Consider the following 13435-nt stretch of genomic DNA (forward strand, 5'->3'; position numbering starts at 1 on the left):
GTTGGCCGGAAAGGCCAGGGTGTGAAGAAAGGAAAGGGCCCCGCTAAAACCACCAGGCCCTCGCATGGCAGGGGCTGCCCCCACAGCTGTGGCCTCGTCATCAACCATGGCGTCCCTCCCCGCTGTTCCCTCCACCAGCTCTGCGAGCGTCCCTTCCCCGGCCCCCGGGATGTATGCCTGGGTGGTGGCACCCCCCCCGCCTGCCACCTAGTCATCTCGCCCACCCACCACCTCCGCTACCATCAATAGCGGCCGGGGCCCCTTTCCCACCATGACCAGGAAGCACGGAGTCCGTTGCCTCCTGGTGCCCGCCTTGCCCCACGTGGAGACATACGTGCAGGCATTGGCGAGGGTGGTAGGACCCACGGCTATCGTGGTGGCCTCCAAAATGTACGGGAAGGTCGTCTTTTTCTTAGCATTGGAGGCTGCCGCCCAGGAGGCGGTGGAGAAGGGCCTGGCAGTGGGGGGGGTCTTTGTCCCCCTGGAGCCGCTAGAGTACCTGGGCGTTCGCCTAGTCCTCACCTCCGTCCCTCCCTTTCTACCCAATGCCCCCCTGTTGCCTGCTCTCTCCACCCTGGGGAAACTTGTTTCTGTCATCAGCCCTCTCCCGTTGGGCTGCAAGGACCCCACCCTCCGTCACGTCCTCTCATTCCGACAGCAAGTGCAGCTTCTACCGCCGGCGCCGGTGCGTGACGGAGAGGCGCTCGAGGGGTCTTTCCTAGTCCCCTACCAGGGAGCCCGCTATCGGGTCTTTTACTCCACCGGAGAGACCCGGTGCTACCTCTGCCGATCAGCGGGGCATATCCGAAGAGACTGCCCTTTGACCCAGCGGGGAGGGGCACCCGAGCCCCCCGAGACCCAGCAGGACGTCGGCTCCGTCGTTGCCGATGCCCCTGGCCACCCGGCACCTGAAACCACCTCTCCTCCTGCTCGACCCACCGCTGCTCCCATCCGGGCCCAAGAGACACCTCCCCTACAACGCCCAGACGAGCAAGGAAGTCCCACCCTTGCTATTAACAATCCAGCAGAGCCTATAGAGGAGGGTGCAGCAAAGCTATTACCGGGTATAGGAGAGGGCCCGCCCCAAGGAGAACTCCCCACCCCTCATGCTGCCTCACCATTACCCCCCCGAACCCCTGAACTATCGCCTCTGCCCCCGACACGACCCCTGCTAATCAACCCCCAGACGACGCTATGGAGGGCTGGACCCTAGTCCAGGGGAAGCGAGGCAAGCGGAAGGCTCGAGCTCCACTTCACCCATCCGATGCGGAGGCCCCCCGGAAGACCAGGAAGGGAGGCACTGATACTGAGCCTTCCGCTATGCCCACGAGTCAGATCCATCCGCCAGTGTCGCGAGGGGAAGACAGAATGGCATTGGAAGGTAGAATCTCCCCTCCACGGGAGACCCTCCCCTCCGAGACCCCTGAGGAAACCCCTTCTACCCGGATACCACCCGAACCCCCTGCGAACCCCGAAGCGACCGTCAAGGCGGGCCCCAGAGGAGGGGCCCCCAGGGTAGCAGAAGACGACCTCTCCTCCATGTATGAGGAGATTGAGGCCCTAGGTTTGACCCCGGTCACCCAGGGAGAGGATGATTTACTGCCGGCTGGCCTCGAGCTGGGCAACCTCACCCCAGTCCCCCTTTCCCCATGCTCCCTCCCCCTAACCGCCCTCCTGGGCGGGCACCCTACAGAAGGTGGTCCACCACCTGATGCCATGGCTGCCAAATCCACCACAGAGCCTGCGCCTAGCATCACTGGGAGCCCCCTCCCCCACCCCCAACCCTCGAATCTGCTCAGGAGACACCACCTTTCAGCTGCTTGCCTCCCGAAGCCCAGAGCCTTGCCTCTGCCTCTGCCCCCGCCCCCACCCCTGTCCCTGCCCAATACACCTCCTCCTGCAATGCTATTGCCACCCCTGGGATTATTTCTTTTCCGTTTTTTGCGGATTCCCCCCAGGGAGCAGCCTTTGCATTTTCCTGCCACGACCCATTAGAAGCTGCAATTTTCCCTCTGCCATCCCCTTCTACCCCAAGGCGTGAGATGGACCTAATAACTTTAGCCTGTCAGACACCCCGTCGGTGGTCCGCACCCTGCCTGCCCGCCTCAGCGGACCACGAGGCTGCACCAAGAGCCCCACCAGAGAACAACCCGGAAATTGCAACCCCACCCCCGCATGACCTGCAAAATGCATTGCGGAAGTTTTTAGAAAACATCCGAGGCGCCCGCAACAGGGTACAGCTGGCTCTCTAGCTATGGGGGGACTTTGATCAAATCCTCCAGGCCACAAGGGCCCTTACAGAGGAGGGTAGAGGGAAAGGAAGGCGCGGTGCTGCGGCCTACAGGAGGGCCCGCGGCTTCCGTAATGATTTACTCACTTACGGGATGGGTCACGGATTGTTGCGTGACCCGTCGGGGGCCGCGAACCCCCCCGCCAATAAGGAACCCCCACCCCCCCAGCCCTCCGCATGACGCCTCTCATTATCGCAACCTTGAACACCAGGGGCTGTAGGATGGCTCTCCGCAGGTCCCAGGTGCTCTCTTACCTTCGGGAACGGAGACCCATACGGATCCGACCGCCAAGGACAGCTGGTGGCTGGAGTGGGGGGACGGGGTCTACTTTAGCCACTTCATGATGTGGCAAGCTGGAGTGGCGACCCTGTTCTCCCTCAACCTACGGCCCGAGGTGCTAGGGGTCACTGAGGCCGTGCCAGGCCACCTGCTGCATCTCCGAGTCCGTATGGAGAGGCTCGTGGTCAACTTTGTTAATATCTATGCCCCGACTACGAGCCTGAAACAGCCACAATTCTATCAACGGGTGTCGGACTTCCTCGGCACCCTAGATTCTCACGAGTGCCTAGTCCTGGGAGGGGACTTTAACACCACCCTCGAGGAATGGGGTGCTGAGCCCCGTGCTGAGCCCGGCTGCTGCGAACATTCTCCGAGAAATAGTTGAATATCACTCCCTAGTAGACGTCTGGAGTGACCACCACCCAGATGACACTTCCACGTTCACCTTTGTTTGGGTGGAGGCCCATCGTTCACACCACTCTGGATTGGACCATATTTATCTATCCCGTTTCCATCTTTCACAGGCCCACTCCTCCAACATTCGGCCGGCCCCATTTTCCGACCATCATCTAGCCACCATAACAGCCTCCCTCCATGCAGAGAGGCCGGGGCTGGCCTATTGGCACTTTAACAACAGCTTGTTGGAGGATGAGGGCTTTGTGACGTCCTTCCGGGAGTTTTGGCTGGCCTGGCGAGAGCAGCGGCGTGCCTTTCCCTCGGCGCGGCGATGGTGGGATCTAGGGAAGGTGCACGCCAAGCTCTTCTGCCGTGACTACACCCGGGGCACCAGCCGACGGAGAAATGCAGTGATAGAGCAGTTGGAACGGGAGGTCTTAGAGATGGAGAGGCATCTGGCCGCCAGCCCCGAGGACCCGTTCCTCTGCGGAGCGTGCCGGGAGAAGCGGGAGGAGCTCCAGGCCCTCGAGGACCACCGGGCCCGAGGTGCCTTCATTCGGTCCCGCATCCGCCTCCTTCGGGAGATGGACCGCGGCTCCTGCTTCTTCTATGCCCTGGAGAAAACGAGGGGGGCCAAGAAACACGTCACCTGCCTTCTAGCAGAAGACGGCGCACCCCTCACGGATCCGGTGGAGATGTGTGGGAGGGCCCGGGACTTCTACACAAGCCTTTTCTCCCCGGATCTGACCGATCCTGGCACTTGCAAGGTGCTCTGGTAGGAAGTCCCCACGGTCAGCGTGGGTGACCGAGACCGGCTAGAGCTGCCTCTCACCCTGGTCAAGTTCTCAGAAGCCCTCCGTCACATGCCCACCAATAAATCTCCGGGCATGGACGGGCTGACCGTGGAGTTTTACTGCGCGTTCTGGGACATTCTCGGCCCAGACCTAGCCACCGTCTGGGCTGAGTCTTTGCAGGGCGGGGTCCTCTCTCTTTCGTGCAGGCGAGCAGTGCTCGCCTTGTTGCCGAAGAAGGGGGACCTCTGCGATTTACGAAACTGGCGTCCCGTCTCACTCCTTAGCACGGACTACAAAATCGTAGTGAAAGCAATCTCGCTGTGGCTAGGGTCCGTGATGGCGGACGTGATCCACCCAGACCAGACCTTTACTGTCCCGGGTCGCAGCATTTTTGACAACCTATTTCTAGTCCGAGACCTTTTGGAACTCGGGCGTAGAGACGGTCTGTCGTTCGCCCTCCTGTCTCTCGATCAGGAGAAGGCATTCGATAGAGTAGACCATGGGTACCTCCTGAGCACTCTGCAGGCGTTTGGATTCGGACCTCAGTTTGTGAGTTTTCTCCGGGTGCTGTACGCCCCCGCGGAGTGTTTGGTTAGGCTCAACTGGACACTGACCGAGCCGGTCAGCTTTGGGCGAGGAGTACAGCACGGGTGCCCCCTCTCGGGTCAGCTGTACGCTCTGGCGATCGAGCCTTTCCTCTGTCTCCTCCGCAGGAGGTTGACAGGGTTGGTGCTGTGGGAGCCGGAGCTGCGGCTGGTCCTGTCGGCGTACGCCGATGACGTGCTCCTCGTGGTCCAGGACCCGGGCGACTTGGCACGTGTGAAGGCTTGCCAGGCCATCTATTCAGCAGTCTCCTCCGCCCGAGTCAACTGGGTCAAGAGCTCTGGCTTGGCGGTGGGGGACTGGCGGCAGGTGAGCTCCCTCCCACCCACGCTTCAGACCATCCGGTGGAGTGCGGGTCCACTGCTCTACCTAGGCATTTACCTTTCTGCCACGCACCCTTCCCCGCCGGAGAACTGGCAAAATTTAGAGGGTGGGGTGATAGAGCGGCTCCGGAAATGGACGAGGCTACTCCGATGTCTCTCCCTCCGAGGGAGAGCACTGGTGCTTAACCAACTAGTCCTGTCCACGCTCTGGTACCGGCTCAACACCCTGGTCCCGGCCCCGGGTTTCCTGAGCAACGTCCGGACATCGATTCTAGAGTTCTTTTGGTCAGGAATGCACTGGGTCCCTGTTGGGATGGAGGGCAGGGCCTGAAGTGTCTGCACACTCAGGTCCGTGTCTTCCGCCTCCAGGCCCTGCAGAGGCTCCTTTATAGTGCAGGAAGTTCGACGTGGAGCATATTGGCGCACGCCTTCCTGCGCCGCTTCCAAGGGCTCCGATACGACTGGCAGCTCTTTTATCTCTGTCCGAGAGGTTTTACGCGAGACCGCTCCGGGCTGCCGGTCTTCTATCAGGACCTCCTCCGGACCTGGAAACTGTTTTAAACAACCAGGTCCATGGCGGCCACTGTGGGAGCAGATCTCCTCACGGAGCCCCTGCTACACAACCCCCAGCTCCGTGTGCAGGTGGCGGAGTCCTGCTCGGTGCGCCAGAGTTTGGTCCTGGCGGAAGTGACAAGAGTCGGAGACCTCCTGGACTACAACCGGGGAGACTGGCTGGATCCCCTGACGTTCGCTCGGTGCATGGGGCTCTCCAGCCCTCGTACCCCCCGGCGCGTTCTTCAGGAGGTGAAGGCCACCTTGACGCCCGCTGCTTGGGCTTAACTCAACCGAGCCCTGCGCGAGAGCGCACCCCGCCCACCCTCTACCCCAGGCCCGCCGGACCTTTCAATTGGGTCCCTACCCTGCCGATCCCAACAAACCCCTCACCCTTTCACTGCAAGCCGGTTGCATGAACTGCAGCCAGTCAGCTTCCAAATCGCGCCACGGAAATATTTATACACACTCACCCTTCACGCCCACACCCTGGTGCCCCGCCCCGATACAAAGTGGCGGGACCTCCTGCCACCTTTGGAGGGTGAGCAACCTCGATGGGCCAGCCTGTATTCCACCTTGGTCCCGAGGCCCGTCGGGGACATCAGTTGGCGGCTCCTTCATGGAGCTGTGAGCACGGGCATGTTTCTGACACGGTTTACCCCCATTCCGGATACTTGCCCTTTTTGTAATGTGAGGGAAACCCTGGCGCACGTATATTTAGAGTGTGCCAGATTGCAGCCCCTTTTCCGGCTCCTCACAAATATTCTATTGCGCTTCTGGCTTCATTTCTCCCCTCACCTTTTTATCTATACACTTCCCATCTGTGGCCCCACAAAATCGCGGGATCTCCTGGTCAACCTCCTCCTAGCCTTGGCTAAAACAGCCATTTATAAAACCAGAGAGAGGAGGTTGGCCCATGAAGCGTCCTGCGATTGTAGGGCCTTTTTCCGATCCTCAGTACATTCACGTATCCGGGCGGAGTTCCTCTGGGCGGCGTCCGCCGACTCCCTTGACGCCTTCGAGGAGCGGTGGGCGCTGTCCAGGGTTCTCTGCTCGGTGACCCCGTCCGGTTCCCTCCGTCTGACCCTTTGATTGAGGGGAAGAGCGAGAGACGCCAGCCCCAGCCGTTGCCGCTGTGGATACCATCATCACTGTTACCTAGGAGGGGTCCTATAACACGTGGGTGTAATCCCTCCCACCCCAAACCGCCCACCCCACAGCCATGCCCATCTTGTCGGGCACTCTCAGGAGAGGAATAATCGGTGACACTGGGCGTGACACTAGGTAACTCGAGGGGGTGGAAGACCACGAGTGTCGAGGAAGCCCCCTCGCTTTAGGCCACCAGGTAACTCAGGAGGGTGAAAGCCCACAAGTGTCAAGGAAGCCCCCTCGCTCTGGGCCCAGGCTAGCCTGAACACTTCTCCCTCCTGAAGGCTGCTGTGTTATACCTTCTGTTTGCTTTTGTTTTGTTGCATAGTTTTGCTTTATCCTCTTTGGTGATTCTTTGTAAGTGTTACATAAATAAAATTCTTTTCTGCTTAAAAAAAATAATTACTCTCCTATAGCCATCTGGCCTGACCCTGTCACACTGTCCTTTGTTTCAGTTTCTTTCAGGTATCCTTTGGGGTGGAGAGGCTATGTCTTAAGCCAGTTGAAGACAAAATGGAGGGGTCTTCCAGGGGCTTAAATAGACTTTTTTTTGCAGGTGGAGACCCCCTTCTCTCTCCTAGCCAGAATCCAGCTCCAAGATGGAGTTTTGGGGTCACATGGGCAAGTCACATGTCCATGCATGACTGAGTTCCTTACCAGCAAGGCCACATTCCCAGGAAAGCTCAGATGTGGAATGGCATCTCCAAGTTCATTGTTAGCTTAAGTGTTTCTTGATTGGGCACTTACTGAGAATAGTCTTTTCTCAGGAAGCTGACCAGCTGCTTCACTGAGGCTACTTAAAACTAACAAGTACATAGCCAATATTCATAACTTCAAATACAAAAATGATATATGCATATAAATAGCATGAATATATCTAGTGGATCATAACCTTTGCAGAGCTATGTTACATGGCATATCTAGCATAAACATATTCCAGTTATGTCATATTTACTTTCATAAGCATATTTCCATAAAGCATTATGGGGTGCAACGTCACAACAGTGTCATCTGAAAGTGAGAACAGGCATTCTCATGGCACTATTGTAGCCAGCATCACAAGATATTTATGTGCCAGATGCACTAAAGATTCATATGTCCTTTCATGCTTCAACCACTATTCCAGAGGATATGCATCCATGCTGATGACGGGTTCTGCTTGATAACATTCCAAAGCAGTGCAGACCAATGCATGTTCATTTTCATTATCTGAGTCAGATGCCACCAGCAGAAAGTTGATTTTCCTTTTTGGTGGTTCGGGTTCTGTAGTTTCTGCATCGGAGTGTTGCTCTTTAAAGACTTCTGAAAGTATGCTGTACACCTTGTCCCTCTCAGATTTTGGAAGGCACTTCAGATTCTTAAACCTTGGATCAAGTGCTATAGCTATCTTTAGAATTCTTACATTGGTACCTTCTTTGGATTTTGTCAAATCTGCAGTGCTCATGTTCTTAAAACAAACAACATGTGCTGGGTCATCATCCAAGACTGCTATAACATGAAATATATGGCAGAATATGCGTAAAACAGAGCAGGAGACATACAGTTCTCCCCCCAAGGAGTTCAGTCACAAATTTGATTAACACATTACATTTTTAATGAGCGTCATCAGCATGGAAGCATGTCCTCTGGAATGGTGGCCGAAGCATGAAGGGGCATACGAATGTTTATCATATCTGGCACGTAAATACCTTGCAATGCCGGCGACAAAAGTACCATGCAAATGCATGTTCTCAATTTCTATTGACATTGTAAATAAGAAGAGGGCAGCATTATCTCCTGTGAATGTAAACAAACTTGTTTGTCTTAGTGATTGGCTGAAGAAGAGGTAGGACTGAGTGGACTTGTAGGCTCTGTAGTTTTACATTGTTTTGTTTTTGTGTGCAGTTATGTAACAAAAAAAAATCTACATTTGTAAGTTGCATTTTCACGATAAAGAGATTGCACTACAGTACTTGTATGAGGTGAACTGAAAAATACTATTTCTTTTTTTTATCATTTTTACAATGCAAATATTTGTAATCAAAAATATACACTTTGATTTCAATTACTACATAGAATATAATATATATGAAAAAGTAGAAAAACATCCAAAATATTTAATAAATATGAATTATTGGTATTTTATTGTTTAACAGTGTGATTAAAAGTGCAATTAATCACAATTAATTTTTTTATCACAATAAATTTTTTGAGTTCATCATGTGAGTTAACTGCGATTAATCGACAGCCCTACCTGTAACCTTTAGATGCTTACACTTTAGATGCTAATCGACACTCTCCCAATTTAGCAAGGCTACTCCTTTTTATAAACCATTATAATACTAATTTATATTAAACCTATCTATTACCATATTCACATTTCTACCACCTCTTCATTGGTTGTTTACATTATACATTATTCAAATTAACATCTGCACCAACGTCCTTCCTATACTATCAGTATAAATAGCATGGTAATAAAACATCCAAAATTCTCAAAAACATTCATTAAAAATCCTACTAAAACCACTTATAACCTAAACAACCTCAACATAACCCTAGGTCCCGTCCTTGCTATCTTGTTTTCTCATCTTACTGTCCCCAACTTTTACTTACACTAAAAAGCTCCATTTCCCATACTCCTCTATACTGAGGCTAACTTTGGCCAAAACCTATTTTCTATTAACTCTTTAATATATTTCTGCTTAACATAACCAAACAACCCTCCTATAAGCTACAGTGATGATGGGAAACATCCACTCCCCAAGCAGCAGAGCAGCTGCTCCATGGAGCCTGCTTCAACTCAGTGTCTGCTGTAGACTCCATGTGCCATTACACATTCCCTCTGTAAGGGAAGAAAGGACAAGAGGACCCATGCAATAGCAAATCCTCCAGTCATATCCCAATCAATAACTCAGGCTACCCATGTTCCACTTCTTCCTGCCCCTGTGTGCTGCTATACAGGATGCTTGCCCAGAGAGGGTCACTCTGCATTCAGTTCTCTGCCCTTGCACAGTAGAACAACATTAGTTCCACTGCCAATGGGCCTCTGGAGCTGCAGAGAAGCAGGCTCTTTGCCCCAAAAGCACAAACCCTGAGAAACAGGGGGCCTGATCCTGTAAAAACCTCTGTGTGCAAAACTCCTATTGACATAGAGTTTGCAGGACCAGGGGCGGCTCTACCAATTTTGCCGCCCCAAGCAGTCGCTGCCGAATTGCCGCCATGCCCGGAAGAGCGGTGTAGCTGGTGTCCAGAAGAGCAGTGGAGCTGCTGCCGAATTGCTGCTGCGGGACACTGACTGCCGCCCCATTCTCAATGCCGCCTCAAGCACCTGCTTGGAAAGCTGGTGCCTGGAGCTGGCCCTGTGCAGGACCAAGCCCTGTATCTAGATGCTTCTATTAAAGATGTACAAAAAGGGGTCATTTCAGAGACTTGGAAAATGTCTGAAAGAGGACACCCTTCATTCTCTTCTCAGCAGAAATCTTACTGATAACAACATAGGCAGGTCTTCTTAAACACCAGTTTTTAGGTGGACATAATCTTTGGGCTGCATGGCTCTTCTCTTCCTTTACCTGGCTCTGCTTTAAAATGGAGCCCTGCTGTATCTTTGGGTTGTCATCTTGTGAAGACTACCTCAGTTATTGTACTAGTCTGCATTAGGATGCTGGGTGAGTCACAAAGCATCCTTGACATGTCCTATTGATTATGAATTGAGGTTTATAAAACCATTAAAAAGAGCATCTATTATGTAAAATTGACCCTTTTTCACAGTCTCATGGGAGTCTTGGATGGTCACAGAATCCTTGAATAGGCAAGACTTTACTCACCCTTAGAATCAGGATCAACCTTTTGGCTGCTAGTTCTTAGGTTCTAGTGCAGTTTTAGAGATCCATCAGCTGTGGATTCAATACTGGCTGGATAGGCCCTAAATACGTATTTCCAAGACAGTGAGAAGCGCACCTAAGAATTAAAGGTTTTATAACACAGTAGTTTTCTACAATACAGGAGATATTAATTGGTTGACATAACCATAAAAACCTTCCTTACAGGATGTGTATGTGTTCATAACACAAAACAGTAACGTATGAATAAGCAAATGATATTCAATCACGAGCACTGCAATTAACCATCTGTTCACATTTTCTAATGTTGTGTTGTTGCTGAACGATTTAAAATGGCGGTTTAACAGATGGCTGTTTTATTCATAGACACGTTTTATGATATTCCAAACATGTAAAGCATATTTAAAATTAAATCTGAATGTTCAATTATTCTAAGAATGTCTTTTAAAAGTACAGGTGATTGTCCCTGATTAGGTGTACTGCTTTGCATATTAAAGTACATATTTAATAATACTGCATTAGGTTCCTGCATTATTTAACATACATTTTATGATTATATCATTTTTTCACTTTCCTTTTTAAGTGAGTTCATTTTGCCCTTTGCTTAGCTGAATTCTAATGAGATAATATTTTAACATGTTGGTAATTGTTTTGTTTTCTCTTTTATAAAAACAAAAAAGAGGCATTGCATCTTTTCCCAGAGACATAGGAATTGTAAAAATGAAACAGACCAATGATCCATCCAGTCCATTATTTTGTCTGGCAGTGGCAAATGCTTGTGAATCAGGGAAATATTTTGTTAAAAAGCAGGATTTGGTAACTAATATACCATATCCACTCCTCAAGGACCTCTCCTTGACCATCACCTTTACACTTTATTCCTAGACAACTTCATCCAGTCATTACAGTGACTGTGCTGATGACTCACAGAACTACTTATCCACCCCTAATATTTTCTTCCCTTCAAAAACGCCCTCTGAGTATCTCTTTGACATCTCTTCCTGGATGTCCCACCTACAATTCATACTCAACATGTTAAAACCTGGAATAATCTTTTCTCCCAAACCCCTGGTGCAACCACATGAAAAAGGTTGAGTTGGGTTGGGCTGGGAGAGAGGGAGGGAGAGGAATGAGAATAGGCAGGATAGTAAAATGTTGGTGGAGAGATGTCATTCATTCCCCTCAGTGGTTGCACTTCCCCTATCTTCTCCATTAACTGCCGACAACTCCACTTTTCTCACTGTCCCACAGGTTCACCACCTATCAGTTTGTTTTTTATCATTCTTTATTATTTGTGTGACGGTAGTGCCTAGAGACCTCAACCAAGATCAAGGGCCCATTGTGCTAGGCACTGTACAGACACAGTAAGAGACAATCCCCGCCAATAACAGTTTACAGTCCTAATAGAAGAGACAGATAAAGGAAGTATTATTTCCATTTAACAGACAGGGAGCTGAGGCACAGAGAGATTAAATGACTTACTTAAGGTCTGCAGCAGAGATAGGAATTGAACACAAATCTCCTGAGTCCCAGGCTGCTGTCTTAAATACAGGAACATCCTTCCTCTCTTCAACTCTTCTTCCTTCAACCCTGCCACACTGATGCTGTTACTAAAATCTACCACAACATCTCCAAAATCTGTCCCTTCTTCTCTGCTTTTATTTTTCTCCTTTCTGCTTTTTCTCTCATTTTTTGGCTCCCATACCTGTTTCCCACTCACCAGAAGGCCGCATGCTGCTTGGGGTGGAGGATGTGTCATGTAATATTCTCCACCCCTTCTGCTCTTTTCCTTTCCCCTCCTCCCATCACCTAGCATGCTGAAAAACACAGATAAACTCCGAAGCATGATGATCAATAGTCTTTGCAATTTTATTTTAATTTGTGTAACTGCACGTTTATCCTAGACAGATAAATAAGTACTCCTTTAAAAATCTTACTAAACTATTTGTCTAAAGATATACTGTAGCAATGAATTCTATGTTATACACACACACACACACACCAACTAAACATATAATTCCTTTTATCCATTTCAGATTTTCTGCCTTTGATTGATTGATTGCCTTTTTGTACTTGCATTATGGGAAAGGTAAAATAGGAATACCCAATTAGTCTTCTTTACACATGATTCTATATACCTCAGTCATATTTATTTCTTCCTCTTCTGATATTAAGAAAACAATTGTCTGATTTCTACTTTGAGGTTTTTATTTTTCAAGCTAGTTCTAAAAATTGAGTTCTCTACTGAATGTTTTTTGGGTACAAAAGGGAAAGAGAAAGAAAATCAGAACTTTATAGAAAGGGATACTGATATATTATTGTTCCATTATATTGACTACAATAGCCTTGCAGTATCTATTTTCCCTTTTCACTCCTTTTGTTTCACCACTTGTTTCTAATTGTTTTTAGCTTATTTTCTCTCTCCTTCAATATTTGACTCTTTTTTGGTTTTAATAGTTCATATTCTTTCATTTGTACTATAGTTTCTTCTTTCTTGAGCATGTGTCAGACTATACCTTCATTTCTATTTGGTCTCTTTTATTCAGCCTCCAATAACAATAACTTGTTTTATATCACCATCTTGAATGATCCCAGTGTATTATACAGACTGCTGCATATACATGGATCAGTCATCAGTACTGAAATGCAGCCCCCCCCATGGGGTTAAGTATTAATGCCATTCTGCGTCAATAACTTGACATGACAATTTTCTGGAGGATAAGTAAACAGAAGTTTGCAAATTGAAGTTACAGGGGAAATTTTAGGTAGCCAGAAAGTAGTTATCCATTGCCTTGATTATTTTTGGCTCTTTGGCCTCTGTTTTCGTGTCTTCTCTGTGTTTTGCTCACTCTTTGATTTTGGTCTCTTTCTGCCTCAGCCTTTTAAAAGACATTGATTTTTTTGTCCTTGCATGTATTATTCCCCCCACCCACCCCTGCCCACACACGCACAGACTGATACTCTCAGCTTCCCCACTTTTGTATTGTCAGATTTCCCCTCTCTTTCTGTATCTTTTTATATAACCATTTTATCATTTTCCAGATAAAGGAGACATCACTTGTAGAGGACACTTCTGCTCAGTACACAAATTCTGAAGTCTTAATTCATATTTTACTCAAAAAAATCCTATTGAAGTCAACAAACTAAGCACTGAGATGAGTTATTTTTTGCCTGAGTAATGACTGAATTAAACCTAAGTAAAGACTACATGATTTGGCCCACAGAAC

At 49.5% G+C, this 13435-nt stretch overlaps 1 long non-coding RNA gene across 1 annotated transcript in view; it reads right to left on the bottom strand.

Moving 5' to 3' along the window:
- The window catches only part of LOC142071109 (uncharacterized), a 59157-nt gene extending 47152 nt beyond the window's left edge, over window positions 1–12005 (bottom strand). The window contains exon 1 of the long non-coding RNA XR_012667083.1: window positions 11691–12005. This is a non-coding gene — a long non-coding RNA (uncharacterized LOC142071109). The remainder of the gene's footprint in view (window positions 1–11690) is intronic.
- Window positions 12006–13435: the final 1430 nt, after the last annotated feature.

The sequence above is a fragment of the Caretta caretta genome, chromosome 2 (genome assembly GCF_965140235.1).
Source record: "Caretta caretta isolate rCarCar2 chromosome 2, rCarCar1.hap1, whole genome shotgun sequence".
Classification (NCBI taxonomy): Eukaryota; Metazoa; Chordata; order Testudines; family Cheloniidae; genus Caretta; species Caretta caretta.